Source organism: Neopelma chrysocephalum, unplaced genomic scaffold (assembly GCF_003984885.1).
Source record: "Neopelma chrysocephalum unplaced genomic scaffold, ASM398488v2 Primary Assembly neopelma1_97390, whole genome shotgun sequence".
Classification (NCBI taxonomy): domain Eukaryota; kingdom Metazoa; phylum Chordata; class Aves; order Passeriformes; family Pipridae; genus Neopelma; species Neopelma chrysocephalum.
The window spans coordinates 5,648,429-5,670,715 of record NW_020926031.1 but is presented as its reverse complement, the minus strand read 5'-3'; positions in this window follow the sequence as shown (position 1 = coordinate 5,670,715).

Sequence of the window (22,287 nt, the reverse complement as noted above, 5' to 3'; positions counted from 1 at the left end):
GTTTCAGTGTGCTGGTTGCTTCTGTTTCAATCACTGGGACAGGTATCCTGCATGGTTTAACTTCACAATGTGATCTTGTCATAGCTGAGCTGTATGTGATGTTTGGAAAAAAAAGATATGGTTTTGAGTGAGAGAACAAGACCCACTTTAGGCCCAGGTCTATTAGAGCAGTAGTTGTTTGTATTGCCACACGTTTGTAGCTGCCTGGCACTGAGCAACCACTCAAGACTTAATAGAGGTTGCAGAGGTCAGAAGTTGTTGGGAAAGCTCTGAGGCTGCCCTGGGCGTTGGTGTGAGACCCAAGCATGCACACACTCACGCACACATGCTGGCCAGCATGCTGCAGAGGTTCCCAAAGGGCTGGGCAAAAAATAACTTGAAAAAGGAAACGGTGTTGTTAAGAATATTTTCAGAATGCAAAATAAACTCTGGTCCAAGAGAAGGTATTACTTTGGAAGGAAGCCAGAAAGAAAATACGGCCATGACCTGCAATGACCACAGCTTTTCTCTTCTGATCCTGGCTGGCTTCTGGCCTCCTCAGGGAGTGCAGTATAGATTAAAGAGAAAGCCAGCAGCTTTTGTTCTTATTTATCTCTATGGTGAAAAGATCAGACAGTTGGGGTACTGGGACTGAGCAGTGCCTTGGCTTGGTGAATAAAAAGCCTGGCAGAAAAGTTCCACGCTGCACTTCACTTCCTTGTGAAGGGGAGGAGGAGGAATGCTACACAAAAATATGCTCATTGAGCAAGAGCAAAACATGCAAGATCTGCCTCTTCTCCAAATACAAATTCAAGTACTCATTCAAGGATATGGTTATTTTAGTAGGGAAGAGCCATTTTTATTGAATTATGACAAAGAAGTTATCTTTAAGGTTTGCAAAAAGGGGAAGTGTTACAGAATTCATTCAGGATTTTTTTCCAAGGAGTAAACCAGTCTGTAAATATTATGCAAGCATCTTCAATCTGCTCATGTTACTGGAGTCAAACCAAAAATGTGTCCTTGCAAACAGATCAATGCACCATTCTTTGTGGTCAATAAGATTCTCCCTCTTGATTTAACAAGTCTTAGACAAAACCTTAGTTTTTTTAATGTATGGGGGGAAAAAGGCAAAAAAAGAAAGATTCCAGCAAAAACAATCAACTTGGTGTGAAACAACCACCAACAGTATCCTCATCTTAGCCCCTTGAATTGCTTGAAGAGACTCCATCTGAAGTCACAAGCAGTGTTCTATTTAGAGCAGCAGTATTCCAAGTATGATGCTGCATATTCAGTCTGTCTAAGCTGCTTTTCTACTGCTCGTCTGGGTGGCCTTCACTGGAGAATATCAAACTTGCATGGAAGTTAATGCTCTCTTGCCTTCAGTTGTGCTAGTAGTGGGTGCTCCATCCTCCAAGGCTTTTAGACTTGACTCTCCAGTGCTCCATCACTGGAAGAGGTGGAGGTGGCTTTTCAGCAACCTGGATTCAGGCTTGCATATTTAAGGTTTGATTGGATTTTCAAACCCAGACAGATTGCAGCAGCAGGACAGAGCTGTACCTAGTGGTCAGAGAGGGACTGAGGTAGTTAGAAAGGCTCATGGAAATACTTCTAATGAGTATGAAATAGTGGTTTTGGTAAGACGCCTTTAAAAAAATAATCTCAACATGAGCTTTTTTTCCTGGATGATAGCACAGGTGGGTCAGACAGAGTGTTTTTTGTTATCTGTGTTCTGGGAGTGAATGACTTCAGAGCCCTGACAAACAATGCACACCCCATTTTATTGGAACTAATTAGCCACCAATGGAGGAGTGTGTTCAAAATGATGAATTCCTCTCACTGAGCCCTAAGAGCTACCCTTGTTTCACATCTGTGTCTGATTACTCCTCTTGAACTTTAAGGCAGCTGTCTTGCAGGTTCATTTTCTGTAGGAACACAGGAAATTACTCAGGAAAGCCACTGACACTACCTACCACTTACTGCCAGATCTCTTTCACTCCTCATGTGAAGAAGCCTATTACCGGGAACTGCTGGCACGCAGCATGGTCCATGGCAGCCTGGTAATTAGAGAGGAATTTATAAAGGATGATTGCAATAGGCCCTAAATGTTACCAATTGATGCGTATTCTTTTGGCTTCCCAAAGACTACAGCCCTTCCCTCCCACTGACAAATAATAAGGGATTCTACAAATCACATTGAGATCATGATGGGATTGATTAGGTGTAAGGGAGATAATATATGAAGGAGGATGTAAAGTGATACTTACTTGCAGATCATTAGTGTAGTGAGGGACTTGGTTGTTGTAATATTGACTCAAAATGTTGGCATTGGATTTTCTGCATGGAGCAGCCCTTGAAGTACTGCAAAAATGACTGCTTCACTTTTTATTACATTTTAATGTAGAAAAAGATAAGTGACTTGGAACAACTGAAACTCATTCCTTGTCTGGTTTTTTTCCTGATAAAAATGAATTGAAGGACACAAGGTGATTTCTTAAGTGCCTTGTAGCAACTATATAGTGATTTCTTCCAAAGGGCATGTAGCCCACCAGTGTTGACTTGAAGGAGAATTTAGGGCCTCTGATGATGTTGGTTAACTCATCCCTTCAGTTCTCAACATACTGCTTTAGGCTATGATTTCATCAGATCTCCATGCTAAGCAAGAGTTGACCATGCCAAAACTTGTATAGGAAGCAGACAAGAGCAGGTGTTTCATGAAATGGTGTTGGTTTATTGAGATATTTTTATTTATTAAGTCAATGTCCCAGCAAAACTCTGCAGTCACTGTGCTACTGAAGTTGCTTTGGTGGTTGTTTGAACACCAAAGTCCTGTTTTTCTGGTAAAAGAAAACCCTATTTTTTTTAAGCATAGCATTGTTTGTTTGGACATCCTTGCCAAATAAGCTTTGGTAACTTTTCTCATTAGTTTTCTTTTTGATTTTTGCACTCTGTAGCTATGAAAATGCTCCGTGAATCTGAAGAGAAACAGATAAGAGGTTGAAATATGTTTATATGAAACACTGACTGAATAAGTTGGAAAGGTAAATTTGTAAGGACCAAGGGATGGTGAGAATCCTTAGAACCACCACTGAGTTCGTGCTGGCCACAAACTGGCCACACACAGGGGCTGGGTCTGTTATTTAAAGGGTAGTTATTTGTAGTAGTCATGTGCCTGTGCCGGCATGTGAGCAGCAGGTCTTCTGAGTACTGCCAATGTGTCTGGAAGGTAGGAGGAGTGTGTGCTTGACAAAAGAGACAGCCAACAGCGTTAATTTTTTTTTTATTTTGAACTGTGATTTTGTTGTTGTTTCATCATGTAAAAACTCAGTGTTAAGAGAAGGGAAGTGACAAGAATATAAAGAAGAGAAAAATCTCGGAGGAAAAAATGTGACTCTAAAATTAAGGTTTTCAGAAGTAAGTTCCTGAAGGCACAATCGATACAAAGAATAGAGACAAAGGCGGGCAGGGGAAAGAACGTGGTTAGCAGGAAGGGGTAAGGAAAAGTAGGAAAGATATATTCCAGCATAAAATGAAGAATCATTTAAATACCACTATTTTTCTAATAAGTCACACAGATAATTTTTGCTTGTTCAGGACATAGTAAATCAATCAGGGTTTTCATGTCTTAAATTTTCTTCCACAGATAATTGCATTGGATGTCCCTTCTCTCAAACTAATAGTACAAGTACCCTTTGACAATCCTTTTAAAACTGATCAGCAATCTTTTGTATTTGGTGGACAACAGTGTGCCAATAGATGTTTCAAAAGCTAAAGGAGAAGGATCTGAGGGAGATGAAACTTTGCAATCCAGCTCTGAGTGATGGTTATTGCCTGTAAAATGCAGCTGGGAGGAGGAAGAAAGTGAGTGTGCAATTTACTCCATGGAAATTTAAAGCTAGTGCTGTGGTGCTGAGGTCTGGCCCTGTGCCTGCTAACCTTTCTGCTGACTTCAGAGAGGGTAGGATGAGTCTTTGACTATAACCTGTCTGGAAGGAAGCACCTGAGAAGAAAATTCAGTCACTCCATAGCTTTATGTAATGTTGACTGAAAGGTGGCATTCAGCTCATGGATCTCAGCTGTGAGTAACTACGGGCCAGCACACCCTGTGCTACTGAAGGAGCTCTGGCAGTGTAAGGCTCAAGATTGAGAACGTGTCTGGAGATGTGTCATTTCATACTGGAACATGCCATGTTTAGCTGCAGAGAGTTGTATATATGTCAGAATGGGATCTGCTTTCCTGTCTCTTTCTATCTTTTTGACTTTGATTTCCTTTCAGCAGCTTTCAGTGCCTATCTCTGTGTTAAAATTGCTGCAGACTTGGGCTGGAAAAAGGCGAGTTCGGGCTGTATCCTGAAGGGCAGCAGAGGAAAGCTGAGGTTTGCACTGCTGGAGTTGCAAATTGTCCTTAGCATGACCAGAACCAAAGAAAGAAAGATGTCAGGGAACAGAGCAGATGACACACACACCTCTGCAGAGGAGGGAGGTGAAGGTTTCGGGCTACAAAAGGCAGGGAAAAAAGAAAGAGGTGTGTCATTTGAACCCCCTGATGATGTGCCTGATCAGAGGGTGTACAGAAAAGAGGAAGGCAAGCCCAAGTGCCCAGAGAAGAGGTCCTGAAGAAAAGTGTTGTTAGTCAACCTGTGTGTAACAGGTGCCAAAGGCAATAATGGCTGTACTGTTTGGTTTGAAAATGTGTGTTTAAATCCTCCTCTTACTTCTTTAGTGTTGTAGGGGCAGGACTGTGGGAATAGCTCCTCCTGCCCTACCTGTATGGAACCCTGTGTACCCACACCTTGGCTATGTGTATGGCTGTGGTCATTTTCTGCAGAGACAGGAGAATCCCATCTCCCTGTGTGACTGTGGCTGGAAGTGCTGAGCCCTGTTGGGGTGAAGTAGAGGGAGAAACATAACAAAAAAGAAGAATTTGTTGATCCAGTAACAGTCATCTGGCTTTTAAAGCTTTCCAAGATTTCCTGGAAGCTAGAGAGATGTAATCAACCAAGCCTGAACACTGGACAAATGCACTGCAGTGTTTGGGTTGGGATTTTTTTTTATTTTATTCTCTTTTAATTTAAAAATTATTTGTTGGAGGAACAGACTAAATTAAATCAAATTGCCAAAAGACCACAGGGGAGCTCTACTAGGTCTTTCTTAAACTGAGTACATAAACTTTAGCTCCCATTGGTTGGACAGCTTTGGAGTCTTTAATCTTTGTTGCTGTTTATTTTTCATAGCTGTCAGTCTCTGTAATTCTAATTATTGGTTTTGTTAGTGGAGTCATGAAGTGTCCTGTTGGCTTAGAGGCTGATGCATGGGAACCTTAATTTGACTGGCTGAGTCGTGACAAGTGCATATCACTCCAGTTTCCACAAACTCCTCTGCAGGACTTGAAACAGCCTTGACAATTATTTGGCCAGCTGAAAAAGAGACAGTACCAAAATTAATAAAATGTGTTCCAGTAAAGCAATTTCCTTTGCCTTTCCCTGTCCTACTTGCCTATTTTATTTCACCCTTTGTCCCCTCAAAAGTTAATTTTAAAATTAAAGAATGCGTGCTACATGATACAGCTTTGGGTTTTTAAGTGAGCCTAGAGTCGAAATCAGAGAGGCAGTGGGAATTCAGTTTGACCTCAACACTTGCCAAGCATGTAGCAAGCATGTGCAGTCACCAAGGTGAGCCAAGGAGGTGGTGTGACATCACAAATGGAGCAAAGTTTGATGAGTGGACCTGCCATTCCTCTGCGGGCTGTGCACCATGCAGTGCACAACGAGACTGTCCAGAGGGTGCTGCTTTTTTTGTAGTTTTTTAAGCTCCACGCAAATAAAAGTATTTCAGATTTATTTCAGAGTTCATTTCAAGGAAACAATCTTATCTAAAATAGCCTTTTACCCATCCTTGCAGATTTGCTGCTACTTATGGGGAGGTTGAAGACTAAGTGGGGTGCAAGGGGAGTGAGGTGGGGGATCTTCTTGGGCTGATCACCTGCATTGCTGAGCAAACACCAGTGGAGAGGGTGAAGGCAGGATGGTGTTGACTTTATGTGTGGGGGTTCAGCAAAACTGTATTGGATGATGATGAGAAAGAGAAAAAGGGGTTTGCAACAGATGATCACTGAGTCACAGCTTAACTGTGACTGTAGCGTGCACGTGGCACGCTGCCTTTATATAATAAAGAAATCATGGCACGCTCTCTGTGAGGTGGTAAACAAAGAGATTTATTCAAACAGCGCGCGGTCCTTTATACCTTGATCCCACGTGACTCTTAACCAATAGGAGGGTCTGGCTCTGCGCATGTCCCCTAGCTTCGGTGCCTACCCGTTGCACCTCGGGACATGTTCCCTACATGTGACCTTGATGTTGATCCCAGTAATCAGTGTGGACATGCTGTTGGATTTAGGAGCCCAGCCTTTGCTTTCAGCTATGGTAGGGGTTGGTATGTAAATGCCTGTGTGTTGACTTTTACAAATGCTAACAAGTCCCACAGTCTTACACTGTTTGCTGCTCTTATTGATGGAGTGCTGCTTAATTGAGGATGTTACTACTGGTCCAGGAATTAGTACTAGTGTAACAGGCATTTAACTATCATGTGGAGCTGCTATAACTGCAAGCAGGCAGAGCCAGAGATGTAAATTTGAGTATTTCATCCATGGGCAGAGAGTTATTTGCCTCATATATCAGTGTGATACATCTAATGCTTTTAAATACTCAGTGTATTGATATGTCCAGCTGCAAATGAGTTCTTCACTGTCTGTACCTCAACTCTTGGCCACATCATGAAGATGTTTGCTAGGCTCAGTCCATCTCTGCCCGGGTTGTCCTGGCTGTCTGGCCAGATACAGCTATTTTAGCCCCCATGTGTAACCTGCTATCTTTGCACTTCACTGCAAGCTTAGTCACTGGCTCCAACAAACTATCACCTATTCCTGGTACTGGACAGTTTAGCAAAGATCTTTACTGGGGACATCAAGAGGTCCAGTAGTTAGTGTCTGCATCCAGCTTGCAGTCCTGTGTTAGGTCAAGTTAGATTCCACGTTTGCTTCTGCTCCTCTGGCTGTATGATGTAGGCTTGTTAGTTATTTTGCAACACTACTAAAGTATTTAGGGATTCTTAAGGAATCAGAGGGTGGACCAACAGAATTCTGGATATTAATGAAGAACTTTCAGCTGAGATTAGTTATTTTGCTTACTTATGTGTTGAACACGAATAGCCCTAGGCAAGCTGTGATGAAGAGCAGGTTGGACAAACAACTAATGCTGCTAATATTGACCCAGAGCTCCATTTAGCTTTGCAGCCCCCTTTAAAAGGAAGCAATCAAAAGGAAGCACCATGAGATCCTGAAGGCTGCTTGTTTGTTTTTTCACATGCTGCTCAGCTTGGGAGGTGAAAATACCCGTCAGTTTGATTTCCTCTTTCTCAGACTTTGGTCAATTGTTGATGACTTTGCATTTTCTGTGCTGGAAGGGTAATGTTGAAATATGCCTTCAAGACAACATGAAAAACATTCTAGTTGAAGAAAATGTTAGACACTTTTTAAAGGGTATTTTTTTTTATTATGTTTTATTTTGCCAGGTCACATTGCTGAGCCTTGTTTTAAGATTTTTTTAATAACTGGACTGTTTCTACTTATGATTGCCACTCATCACCTCTGGTGATGCACAGATCATCCTGCAGGTAATTTTCTAGTCTGAAATCTACAAAGTGGATTTTGCAAAGCTTTTGCAGCATGGTGATGTTTTCTAGACAATGGTATATAAATGCCATTTCCAAGTGAGACTGCTGTTATTATTCCCAGATGTTCCAGTCCTTTAGTTGCCTAAATATAGTTGTTGGTGAGGAGTTTTAGGCTTTCAGGGCAGAAGGTCAGCTTGAAAGGGACTCAGAGTTGTAAAGTAAGCAATTTCTGGATTTTGAGCCTTATCAGCTCTCACTTTGAGTGTGATGGGAAAGCCTTTAAGCTGCTTTTGTCAAGCTTGGGAGATAAAACTGGCATCTCATAGAAAAAAATGCTGAGATCTGAGTCATTTTGGGTCACAAGTTCCATTGGTGTAAATTTGCCCCACTGTATTGACATAGTAGAGCTAATGTGATTTCCTCTGTATATGTCTTGGCAACATCAGTAGAAGCATTTTGACTTTACATGGGAAATGTCAGAAGTATAGTCACCTCCCTATCTTGCTATGCGGGGAAAGAGCAAGAGAAGAAACAATGCCGCCTTTGGAGTCACAGCACTCACATCCTTCATTTGAAGAAACAAACCTAGGTTGGCGTGGAGTCAGCAGCAGAACTTTGGATTTCAGGGAGTCTAAAGGAAAGCTACACCCAATCTGATGAGCTGCAGCTTGATCTTCTGTCACACTTCAATATTTATGTACCGAAGGCTCTTTGTTTGGTAGAAAATATTGTCCTTTTCCCATCATGACTGTCATGTAGCCATCTGTGTTAGCTAAGCTTTCACCTTTTATATATCATAAAAAATGTGCATATTGGAGTTTGATATGCTATTATTATATGTTATTGTTGGAGCATAATAACAAGGTATATGCATTGAAAAGAACTGTAGGAAAAATGGATTGTGATCTTGCCATTAAAGAGGGCAATGTATGTGTGGAAAAGGCCCTAGTCTTGGCCAAAAACCTTATTCTGACTCTTACGTTAGAAGAGCACTAACTCTTATACTACTAACTCTTATACTCTTGTGTACCTTATTAAATCGTAACCCATATTTTAATTTTCCACTTTCTTGTTTCATCCCCTTTTCAGGACCATTCTTCATTTCTCATTTGCAGTGGATCATTCTCTAGTTTATTTTAAAATCTCTTCTTGTAGAACTGTAACTGGACCCTTCTTCTTCCTCTTGCATCTCCATGTGAAACAAGGCAACTTTTCATTTATAAGCCAAAAAGAGTTAACCAGGAGTGTCTGGCAGAATCACAAACTTTTCAGTCAAAAGGTTATGACAAACATTCTATTTTTTACAGAAAGTACACATATTTCATATACTCTAAAAATTTCACTTACTCAAGGATCTGACTTATGTCCAGAAAAATAATTCTGACAAATTTTTCAGCCAGCCCTAATTTTTCTTCATCGGGAGTTTTTAACCAGTCCTAATTTTTCTTCATAAGGATTTTATTTTCTCCTTCACCATTTCTTTTTCTATAGCCTCTTGAGCAAAATAAGATCCCTATAAACATTTGAGTACTAGGTGAACTTTCCAACCTATGGTATTTGGGTGGATTAAAAATAAGGTGAAATAAGTTTGCTGGTGCCCTATTTTTGACAACCCTGGCCTAGACGCTTCCTTTATAGGTCAGTAAAAGCCTTGTTATATGTTTGTAGAGTCAGCAGAAAAAGCTGGCTTTCTTCATAGCCTGAACCAGTGCAATCCTGAAGCTTTCTGAAGTCACTGAGATAAAGACCAGGCCCTGAGAGAGAGCACAAAAAATACACTTAAATGCACGGCTCTGGCCCTTGGATACATCAAAATATTTTGAACAAAGTGGTGGAGGGAAAAATTAGAATCCTGTGCCTCCATCCAGACCACACCAGACAGCTTAGCATTGCTCTAGGATGTAAATGTTGCTGTCAAGGATGAATTCTGGTGTGTCCCCATCACAGCAGAATATGCAACACCCATGTCTGAAGCCCAGCCAGTGAGGCCACCTGAGAAGTGTGCTGGGCTGGTGAATGAGGAAAGGCTGTACAGCTTTTTTTCCACAACAGAGGGCAAGGTTCCTCCACCCCTGCTCTGCCTCTGAGATGTCAAAAGGTATCTATATGTAATTATTTTTAGGTCACTTGCTTCCTTCTAGCTGGTATCTAAGGACCACAGGTTGGATCACTGTGTGGGATACGCCTGTAATAATTGCAGGGTATTGTGTAGTTTTCAATCTGTCTCTCTTTATCTTGCCTGAACAGCTTAATCTGGTTTCACCATGTTTCTTTTTCCAGCCTGTACTTTTTCTTGCTTGCAGGGTATTGTTGCTGAGGGCAGCTGGAAGACAATCAGGTAGGAGAATATAACCCAAACCTGAGAAATGTGCAGAGTCTGTTTTAAATAGACTTACTTCCTGGGAGAAGAATGGTCCCTAGTCAGCAAAAACAGTTTCTAGGGTACACAAAACAAAAAGAATTTCTCTGTAAGAAGATTTCTGGTAATGTAATTACCACTAACTACCATCCAGCACTGTTAGTGGAAATGGTTGTAGTTTTCAGCTCACTTGCTGTAAAAACTGAATTGGGTATGACAGTAAATTAAATATATTCTGCCTTAGTGATTAGTGTTTTTGTTCAACTTTGCAGTCTTTAATGGGAGCTCTGTGGCTGTGTGCTCTCTGGTAGCACTGGTTTCCATGACAGCTTCTGTGTCAACTATTTTTCACACATGCTTTATGACTTATTGTACAGCACGTGTTGTTTAGTTTCACAGCCCATGATGCAGTTTTCAGGAAACCTGTGACTCTTTAACATCTACATTGCAAGGAGCCATCACCTGCTGTGAGGAATGAGAGAACAATGAGCAATCCATATAGGAAAGGTGGGGAAAGCACACTGGTATGTTAAAAATTTGAATTTGTCACACCAGAATGCAGCTGGCAGGAGTGACAAGCTCAGGAGCGTGTGTGAGTCCTTGGACTCAGAGGACCTGATTGTTAGTGGTGGTTCTCTGTTGCTTCATGAAGTCTTCAACATTAGATTTTCAATCTCCGTCACATTTTCCAACCCCTTTATCAAGCGCTGCCTGAGGGCTCTCTCTTGTGCATGCCTTCTTTGTTCCCATGCCCTGTCTGTCCTGAATGAAAAGCTTCTCACTCATGCCAGAAAGACATTTCTAAAATTACCAAGGAGGAACTGTGCCAGGCGGGTACTTCTATGCATGACTGTGCTGGGTGAGTCTTGCTACCCCAGAGGAGTTCTCACTGTGTTCATCCTGGGAAATTTCTGCTGGGAGCTGGAAGGTACCCAGCCATGTTCCTCTTCCCCCCAGCACATGGGCAGCTTGGGAAGGATGGTGGCTGCAGATTCTTCTGGAGGGCTTCTCTGCTGAGAGCCTCCCACTGTGAACCCATGGCAGGTGGAGCTGGTGGGAGCCTGGGGCTGCATCTCTCTAAGAGGCTTTCTTGGATATTGTGTCTGAGCAGTGCACAGGCTGCTCTGCATTGTCACAGCTGTGTAAATCAGTTGTTCTATGAGGATAATGTACCAGAGAATGGAGGTCAATGAGAATTTGCCTCAACAGAATCTGAGGAAAGTAAAAAGGCAAGCCTACAACGAGGCAAAAAGCCCAGGGTGGGTGTACGTGCTCTGCCCGAAATAGAGCAGCCAGAATTGGAAACTGTGCTTTGGCCAAGTCCCTCAGAAAGGAGCTTTCCAGAGCAGCATGGTGTGTGGTGGCCCTCACTGGGTCGGAAGGGAAAGCCTCCTGCTGACTGCTGCCTCCCTCCGAGCAACGCCCGACAATTAATGCTGCAGCAGGAAATAGGTGGGAGATTAACAAAGGGTTTGTTGCAGAGCGGATTGTGTGGCCCTGTCAAAAGCAGCTGTAATTCCCACCCAGCCTGATTATTTTTGCCATGGACTAGCCTTGTTACTTGCTTCCCCTTTCAAATAAGGTTAACACCTTCAAAAATTCGGAACTTGCTAGAGACTTGGAGTCTGCTGGAGAGAGTAGTTTCTACCTCCCCTGGGGATTTCTGTACAGTGTTAGGAGTTGGCAGGGTTCAAGGGTAGAAGGGATCCTGGTCTTTAGACTAGGAGGGGGAAAAAGACAACTGACAAAGAGCAGCATTCCAGCCCGGGATGGGCTCATTTGTCATTGCCAGGTACCTGTTAGATCTTGCATTCCCTGGGAGAGAATTTGTTAAAAAATGAAAAGCTTTCTGGTGTCTGAAGATCAGTGGAGCCTGAAGCAGGAGATTTTGTGTGCCTGACCAACCGCAGATAACTTAAAAATGTAGAAGCTGCAGCATAAATCACTTACAACCCAAGAGCCAGTCACTAACTGTTTCACACCCAAAACTGTGTCCTGTTCCCTGGCACCAGTAAAGCCTAAGGTTTGTGTTCTCCAACTCCCATGCTGCCAGACTTGCTGCTGGCCCAGCACCAGAGGAGAGGTACAAAGTCTGTGGCAACTGTTTGTGGTTAAACATGGTCATTTGAGAAGTACTGGGACTTCCAGTGAGCCTGCAGCCTATGCTGTCTCTGACTCCACGAGGCACCCATGCCCTCCTGTGAAACTTTTGTCCCAGGTTTGGAGAGCCTGAGGACAAAAAGAGTCCCAGGGGCACTGAAATTCACATAACTAATGCTAAATCTTCTTAAAATGTGGTGTATGTGCTTCCTGGCAGCTTGTAACTTGGGGTTTATATCCTGGCATGGTGGGGGGAAGGTCAAACACCTTCTCTTCTTGGGGCACCTGACAAGATGTTGCCCCATGTGGGTGCTGGGAGGGTGCTGTTGGCAGTACTATTGGAAAAGGGCTCACCAGAATTGGGCTGAGGCCAACCAGTGGCTGGGTGAGAGCACAGGCTGTGCTGGGGCAGGGCAGGGCAGTGGCTGCAGGGCAGGAGGGGTCTCTGAGCTTGAGGGGCTGTGGGTCTACAATGGGCAACTTGTGGCAATGGTGTGGGAGCAGGGTTGTGGACTCAGAGCCCTTCTCCTTGCGCTTCATTTCACTGTGGCTTATCCACTGGGTAGCTGCCATTGCAGTCACAAACTGTACATGGCAGACCCCCCTGGACAGATGGGCCAGGGAAGCTCTATTCACCATCTCTGCACTCAGGTTGGGAGCCCAAAATCATATGTGGCTGCAGCTCCACCCAGACAGAGCTGTTTATTTTTGAAGCAACTGGGAGATGCTGTGAGAGAGGTGGGTAAAGTTCAGCTGGGATTATTTTTAATGCCCTGTGTCTAGAGGGAAATTTGGAGTTCCATTTGATAAGAGCTGCTTTTTCCATTCCAAATGCGTTTGCTTACATTGCACGAAGTCCTGCCACTTTTTGTACCTTTGCATTCATTTCCACTCTTCTCTTTTGGCTGCCCCTCAAAATGCTCTGTTTGGGGCCAGGACCTGTGGCAGGTGATGCACTGTGCCTGCTAGCAGGAGGACCCAGCCCCGCTCCCCTCCATACTCTTGTGAGCTCTCTTTATGGCTCGTTCCCAAGCTGCTGCACAGGATGAAATCTGTCTTCTAGCAGGTAATTCATCATTGTACTCGGTGACAACACAAAGCTCTCCTGTTGAGGTATCTGAGTGTGTCCCCTGGCTGAGATACATCTTTACACAAAGCTTGGGGAATTAAGCTATATTATAGTATTTATACTGGGCTGTACCTTCGCTCTGGACCCTCTGCCAGGCTCCAGAGTGAGTCAGTATGAGTGGAGCCAGCAAGCAGGATAAGCTGAGTGATGGAGGACCTACATTCACCTCCTCATTCTGCCTCTAGCCTGCGTAGGACTTAGGTTGACTCACTTTGGCTACTCCTGGCCTTTGGTTCCCCAACTGTAAAGTGAGACTGACAACACTACACTGCCTCTTAGGGATGCTGAGGAGATAAAGGCATTAATGTTGGCATTGATTGCTGTTACTTGCTATACTTGCTGTTAAGGAAAGCCAAGTAAATAGTAGTTGGGAGTTGATGGACAGCCAGATTTTTCCCTCACTCACACCTCCACCTTCTGAAACCACTTGGATGTCACCACAGCCTGATACTTGTAAGCCCTTGAGTGTGTATGTATGTGTGTGCGTGTGTGCGACACTACAGCATCTCTCTTCTGGATTCAAACCAGATGTTGAGATGACAATTTGATCCCCTCCTGCTCTGGCTGAGCTGAGTGGGTGGAATCTGGGCTGTAGCTCTCAGCAGAGTGTCCAGCCAAGAATCTCCAGGCCTTTCTCTGACATTAACAGGACCCCCTGGAAGTTTGAGAAATGTTGCTGTGTCAATGTGCAACTGGAGAAGCCAAAGCCCCTGAAGCAGAGCAGGCTTGCTCAGCCCTGGACAAGCTGGAGCGTGGTCTGCCAGCCTCTCTTCCCTGGCCTGACCACTAGATGGAGATGTCCCTTCCAGAGCTGTGAAGAATGCAGGTATTCATGAAAATACAGTTCTCGCTGGTTTCTCAAGGGCCTGCCAGCGAAAGCGAAGACGTTCTTCCTCCTGGTTTCACAACAAGTCGAATCTGGACAATGGTATGGGAAGAGGCTTCTTGTTTTAGTAGTAGGGTATGAGGAGCAGCTTTTAGAAGAATTCCTCATTTTGAGCCATCTCCGTTTACCAAGTACCCTCTCTCCCATGTACAGAAGTAGTGCAGTAAATTGGTTCAGAGATCCCAAACATCTCACTTGCTACTACTTCAGGGTGCTCTGCAAGTCACGGGGAGCCCAGAGGTGACCACTTTTGCAATAACACTCGTGCAGCTCTAACAGAGCGCACACGATCTGTGGCATAGGAGTGATGATATCTCTAAGGCCTGGAGCAGCTGCTTTTCAGCCACCTCCACCCTGCATCTGGCAGCTTGCTTCACTCTGCTTCAGAATCAAGGATCATAAATGTGGATTCTTCTCTGCCTAGATACTTAAATTTGCTTAGAAAAGAATCTTGAATTTGGAGGGGGGAAAAAGAAGGCAAAAGTATTGCTGTGACTTCAGATGTGCCTGGTGGCTATTCTTTCTCACTACTTTAATGTACATTCGACCTTACTTGCTTTTTCTCCCTGGACTCATTCTTCAAGTAGAAGGGTAGCAATGACTTCAATCCAGTCTTCCTTTCCCCCTTTCCCCGCTTTTTTCCAAGAACTGACAGTGAGGTCAGACAAAAACTCTGAATCAGTGTCCAGTCATACATTGGTATGTCCGTCACTACTGTTTTGCAGAGCTTCAAGCTGAAAAGGTTGAAGTTGCTCTGAGTCACTGCAGGAGGATCTGCAGCTCCAATCCTTTGAGCAGCAAATTCTGGAGGTGCTTTGCCTCTCGAAGCCTAACAGTAAATAGTGGCAAATATGCAAATTCTGTCTGTTCTTATGGAAGGTGAATCTTTTGCACACTAAATGACAGATATTGGAAATGCATAAGATGCAGGTTAGCTAACCCCCACAGCTGCCGGCCTGTGACATGCTGGTTCCAGTTCTGACAACTGCTATTCCACAGAAGAACTGTAACTAGTGTACAAACTCCCAATACCTGATTTGGCTACATACCCAGTAGCTACATCTTCTTTCACAAAAAACAGGAAAATAAACGTATTGCTCCAGAAGTACAAATCCCAAGGTCTTATAGAGTAGGTGAATCATCTGTTGCCCTTTGGAGTACAGATGGTCCGGGGGACAGAGTTTTGCTGTCCTCCTGTTCTGATCTCATCCAGTTCTGGGCAGAGGCACTTGTCTGTGACTACATACACAAATTGCAAACCATCAGATTCAACACAGCCTGGTCCCTGTGATGAATTGACAAACTGTGAGTAAATAAAGCAAGTGAAGGATAAAAAAAGTTAGGAAGGTTCTGTTTTAGGGAACACAATTCAAGGAAGTGTTTAATTTTGCTCTTAAAACAAGGAGAGACTTCTCTAAAAGTGATGTCTGATAGCTGAGATTAGGGATCGGGGGCCATGCAGACCATTTCCCCATCCGGGGGTGAATGGGTGTTAGTGGAGGCACACAAATGTCCCACAGGTTTGGGTGGCTGCCAGCCTGGAGCTTGCTTTCACTGACACATTAGCTGAAGATCCCTTAAAGTCATTGACATGGGGATGAGATGGAGAGCCCAACATCAAATCTTCTTCCCAACTAGTTAACTTTCTGCTGTATTCTCATGAAGGGGTGGATTTGTCAAAGGAGAAGATATGGCTCAAGGGGCTGCAGCTCCCCCTCTTCCAGCTCTCCTGACTGATTAATGCAATGTTCATACTGGAAGACCAGTCATACGGTGGCATACCTTCCCCATGTCAGAACACATACTCAAAATATTTCTACTTCTCCTTTCTTGGAAGTGACGTGTAACTCACAGCTTTAAAATACTAACTGGAAAGTTGTTAGGGTTTTCTTTTTTCTTTTCTTTATTATTTTCCTGTTGACAATGCCCATTGGCAAAAGTCCATCTAATAACAGATGAGGCGATGAATGCAGCTGGAGTTCAGCTCTAGGACTTAAGTTCCCCCATGTTTGCCTTTGGGTCCTAGGGGTACATGCATGTCTGCAGAAGGAGAAAAATTCTATAGAAGTAGTAATATCTCCCCAGCTTCTGAGGCATCTCAAAGTGCTTTGAAGCCTGAAAATAACAGAAAACTATTATGTTTAGGAATTACTTTCACCACTGTTGAAAGGCAGCCCCACCGCTGGCACACAGCAGGACAGCCTATTTACTGTCAAGGTTGTGCAGCAAAGCAGGGTACAAAGGGAACTGAATCACTAGCAGGAATGTAGAAGGGACTAGACAGCACTTCCCTGATTGTTATGTTGCCAGGATGTAAGTGTTGGTGTCATGCTACTCACACGTGTCAAAAGATCACTGATAGCACAAATGCTTAAGACCTTATTGGCCAAAGAAGGTGTTTGAGGTGGTACAAGTCCCCAGATGTTAAGCAGTATCCTGTAGGTCTGCAGAAGAATGGCATTTTGATCTTGATTTGTGATACAGTTGGGGCACTTCAGCTTTTCAAGAAGTGTGATTCAGAAATTATTTGGGAAAACACACTCACTGTTATAACACCCTCCTCAGATCCCTGCATATCCATATCGGGCATTTCCAGAAATGAGATCACTTGGAAGACAGGAATAGATGTGAACACACAGTGCCTTGCTGCAGTGAGGCTGTAGATTTCTTTTTTTTTCTCCTCTTTTAATTTCTACATAGGACTTTCCAAATACGGTAAAATTCTGAGTTACTGGCAATGTGTACTGGAACCTCACAGTGTGACAGAGTACCTCATAGAGTCCTGTCTGCTAAGGAGAAACTAATCACTGCAGAAAAAGACTTTGTGACTGAGGCTTTATGAGTAAGGAAGGAAGGAATAATGGTCAGACCAGCAGAAGGGAGGGACTGGAGCCCTGAGTTCCATGCTCAAAGAGGTCAGCTTTGCTACTGACCTCTGAGGTGGCTTTGAGCAAGTCATCTGTCTTTCACTGTGCCTCATGTGTCCCACCATCCCAAAATATTACTGACTTCATCTCTAAAATGAGTTGAGGTATGATCTGAGTATTGTTATTCACTCACTGGTGGCACCAAAGTTTCAGAACAATCTCTTAATGTAAACATCCACCTCATCAAGTTGAAAAGAAACTCTCTCACACTTTTCCCGCTGGGTAATAAACCATTACACTTGTTGGGTTTTAAGGTAAAAATTAATGATTTCCTTCCTGTTCTGAAGGAGGTTCTACTTCCGGAATCTGGAAAATTCTTTTCTTAAACATTCCATGTAAATATAATTCTTTTAAAAAATAATACACATGACTTAAGTCATCATAAACACAATGGTTATTGTATATAAAAGAATTGGGGCAGCATTTTATAACGAGGTAAGGGCTATATTTAAGAAACTGTATAAATCACATTCAAATTTGCTGATGTTAAAAATGTCAGGTGCCCCGAGGGAAGATGAAGAGGGTGTTCTAAGGGCCATGAGTGACTGAAGACAAGTCTCATAGAAGTATTGAAATACAATATGGAATACATTTTATTAAAAAATAATAAAAAAATTAACATTGTTTCATTGTTTCCTGCCCTTGTGATCCCAAAGACTTATATTGTCCTGATCTGTACTGTAGTCCCAAAGGACTCTCAAAGATCTTTCATAGGAAGCAAACTTTTACTTATTGCTTGCAGTATTATGGAGGGTATTCGGGATGTGGGAAGACATTGCTGGTAGATTTTCTGGAAGCTCCATCTAGTCATTCTGGCCACCTCTTTGGTGGAGAAAGCCCTTTTCTTTTGAAAGCCTGGGCACCTCAGATAAGATGTCATCACAGCAAAGCCACAGGGAATGTCAAAGTTGTAGCATAGCATGTAATTCATGTTGAAAGAGAGACCACGGTCTAGGGGCCTGGTTCCAGCTTCAGAGTGATCCAGGGAAAACACGAATTAAGACCAAAAGTCAAATGTCTGTGTGAGAAGGAGAGAGTTCTATGTGTCTCTAGAGACCCTTTAGCTCTGACCTGTTGGAGGTATGTGTGGTGCAGACATTCATTGTGCAAAGTAGTCCAAGTCAGTCTGAAACCTTGTGGTTTTGTTTCTGGAGAGCTATACAGTCACTGATACTGGCCACAATGGCCAAAGTTATTTCAGCATTGTCTGTGGACAAAAGGACTCCAAGGGAGTTAGATGATAGCTCCCAATGGTCCCACTGCTTGTGTGTCTTTGCTATGGTGTGGCACAGTAGGACTGCTGGGGCTGCTGGGCAGCGTGCCAGAGCCCGAGAGGAGCTCAGTGGATCAGCAAACCCCAGCTGAGTGTATCCATTAGCAACTGAAATCATGTGGTGTGTCTTCTGGTGGTGTGAATGACCCCTCTGTGTGAGCCCAGTGTGTTACAGGCTGTACACTGCCTACAGAAGACAGAGCTTTTGCTTGAAGCTTTTCACCTGTAGCCCTAGGACACACCACTCTCAAAGTTACATTGGAAACAAGGCATTCAACTTCCTGTTCAGCTTGAATATCCCAGCACAGTCAATTCTATGGGCTTGAGCTACATTAAATAGTGTTTGATGCCAGACTGGCTCTATCCTGTCCTGTTCAGCACATATGTCTCTTACGATGTCTCATAGAGGTGTGCAGGTCTGCCATTCAGTGCAGCTTGAAAGACTTGTCCTTACAGAGGTGCTTTGGTTTTATTTCACTTCTGAGCAGCCAGCTGCAAAAACAGTGTTTGGGATTATAGTCATAAAGCATCAGTGGAATTAAGTTGTTAGAAACACTCCCCTCCCTAGACAGAAAAGCCACATTCATCTGATGTGAAGTTGGCATCGCTTCTTAAAAAGATGAACTTTGCCCCAAAATCATGAACAAGACTAGGGCATATGAAACTTTCAGTCTGGAGTGAGTCCAACTTAGGCTGTAACCAAATCTGAAATTCGTTTTTGTGCAAGTAACTCTTATTCACCCAAGGAGATCTGTTCACTTCAGTGGGCTTGCTAATGTGATTATGGGCTGCAAAATTGAGTGTCATGTATATGATTTGCAATTTGTGGAGGGAGGCCCCTGGAAAAATTTCATCTTATTTAACATCAATTAAGTCTGGCAAGACTCTTTTGCTTCAATAAAAAGACCAGACCACAGAGGGAATTGGTGAAATAATCATGGGCAATCCCTACCACACATCTTGCACGTTAACAACACTTTGCTACATGCATCAATAATCTTTGGGTGATGGGCTGGAGAGGGGCCTGGAAAAAACAATCAGGGATTTCAGTTAAAAAGCACTTAGCATGGGGAAAATAATAGGCTTTCAGTTTATGTAATAATATACAGCAATTTTGTTTGAGTTAAGGTTGATAGATATTTTATGCCTTAGGATCTATAATTCTTTAGCATTTCCAGACAATTAGTAGCTCTCTTGTAAATCATGGCAGAATTGCTTGGAGATTCCTAGCACTTGGTTGCAGGAGAAGACCCCCCCCAGGCTGCAGCAGCAGCAGAGATGTACAGAGCAGCAACATCTCTCTTCCCTGCATCTGCCTTCTGCATAGTGTTACCTGTTTTCTGGAAGATAGAGTGGGTGGGTGTCCCTGGCACTTCTCTGAGCCATTAGCTGCAGTTCCTGGAGGCACATTCAAGGCCTGGTCTGCTAGTGCTTGATCTTCTTCCAACTCAAGCACTGATGATGTGTCTGCTGGGAGACCACGGCCTCTGAGCAGAGTTGAAGAGCTTGAGGGTGTTGAGTCACAGGCACCCATGGATGCAGCTAGAATGGGTGGTGAAATTGCTACCCTCAGCTGTTCGTGTCATCCCTCTCTTGGAGGTTGTTTCCAGCACATCTGGTGAAGCTTTTAAGACATCAGGCAGTAAACTATTGTAGTTCACAGTTTCACAAGCAGTGAAGCCACCCATGCTGCAGTGGCAGCAACCTCTGAGAGAATGAGTGAGGGGAAAGGTGAGGAAGTGTAACCCAATCAGTCACCCCAACACATCTACTGCTTCTGAGTGAGGTTCTGCCAGCTCTCACCACAGGCACCAGGGATGGTGGGAGATATGCAGACTGCTCACTAAGGTTACTATCTGCATTCTTTACTTCTGCTGGCAAAGCATCTGGGGGATGTGGGCACATGTAAGAGCATCCTCTGAGGGTTGTTTGGGATGAAGGTGGTTAGTAACTCACAGCACACGTTTTGCATGATGAAACCTTAGGTCAAGGCAGTAGCTGTGTTTTTTTGGAGACAAAAGCAAGTTTTTCTTAGAGTTGAGGACATCTACAGTTTTTATATTAGCATAAACTGCAAGTGACCAGGCTTTCTGCTTCTCCCAGTCCTCTGACTGACTGTTAGTTCAGTGACTAAGCCATAGGTATCTCACTAAACAAATCTTGGAGACCAAAGTCTGGGAAAGGCAAAGAAGCTGGAGTCTAAGTCTTTAAAAACTGATTAGATCTACAAAAGTGTTTGTTTGTAGACATATTTGGCTTGGGTCTGTTGTATGTCCATTCACCCTGGAATGCGGCTCCTTGAGTAGCCTCTCTGCAAGTGGGTATGGAGATGGGTGAAGGGGGAAGGTTCAAGAGGAATTGCATAATTATGTGGGCATTTGTAATTGCACGATGAGTCTTTCTTTCTGCCTTCTGAAGGTCCAACAGGAAAACCATGGCTCTGAATTGTCTCTTGCCTATTAATACAAAGTGCCATTCTTTCCTGTTGCAGTTCAGTTTTACAGGTGTCTGACCCGGGGCAGTCTTGATTCCAATGGCTGGGATATAGATTTCACATGAGAATGTAGCTCTAAAGAAGTATTGACTTAGAGGCATTCACGAACTTGAATTAAAACGGCATTCTTACACAAACACAACAGAACAGCCCCGTGGTACTTTTCATTCTCTTCTACTGTTTGCTTAGGATAACAAGAATATTATGGAGAGCAGATTGTCTCCCCATCATCATATTGTGTCTGCATTTCTGCTGTAAACCCCATTTTGACCTTTCCTCTCTGATGCTGTAGTTTCCTGAGAGCTGGATTAAGTTGCCCTGGCTGCATGCCACTGTTTTCTGTGCCCAACATCTCTTCCTTCTCCCTTTCCTTTGCACCAGTGCAGCCCTTTGGATGTCCTTGTGGAGAAGTGGATTGGGGAACTGATCAGGATTAATTATTATATAAGTTTTCCTGGGCTAAAAACCTCCTCTCTGCTTTCACCAAAGCTTTTCTCTGTTCAAGTTCAACATCTTGCGTAGATACTGTGTAAAAATTGGATGTTTTCTCTCAAGGGAAATCTGCATATATCACTATTAGTTTTCATTCCAAGCTGGGGAAAAGAGACCAGATAACTCATTTGTTTCCCACAGAAACCATTAGAAAAAATGTGAAACCAAAAATCTCAAAGCAGATGAGGGATGCAGTCTGCAAAGCATTTAGGTGTGTTGCACCCCACTTTCTGCAGTGGCTGGGAGGCACCAGGGACACAGGCAAAGGAGCACTGAACTGACCTGCAGCAAAATTCTTCTGCTCATCTAGCCAGGACAAAATGTTTTCATTTCAGCTTAAGCAGCCCAGAGTGGAAGAGTCAGCTCACAGTTAACTGAGGGTGGATTATCTGTGCTGAAAAAGAACCTTTTTTAAACATTGTATCATATGAACAACTGGATCTGGAAATGAAATTTGTGGCTTTTTCTTGGCCACCAAGAAGCCTTATTGCCATAAAACACACTGGCGTGCTTAACTGCAAAATTGTTCAGTCTGTCTTCTAATAATCTACAACTGCAGTGCTCTTTGTATCACTGCTTAGTATCACAGGATCTGTTTATTCTTTTGTAAAGCCCCACCAATGGGAAGGGGGTAACTGAGAGAATTTCAGGTCCTCTTAAAATACATAAATAAGCCGTGGTAAAACATAAATAGAATACAAGGGGAACTCCCAAACAGGAACTTAAACGTTTGCGTCAGAAGGAAGATGAATATTTGAATTGTTTTAAAATGTCCCAGTTTTTGGAGAGTGGAACAGAAAGGCTATCTCAGTTTGATTTTGATCATCAGGGATATCAGTAATAATTCATGACCCAGGGAGGACAATGTGACTTATCAAGTAGCTGAATGAAGGTTCAGACACACAGAGAAGTTAATGTGTTATGGTACAGCAGTACATGCCAACTCAACTGTAGGGACTGTGTGTGTCTTTAGTCCTAAG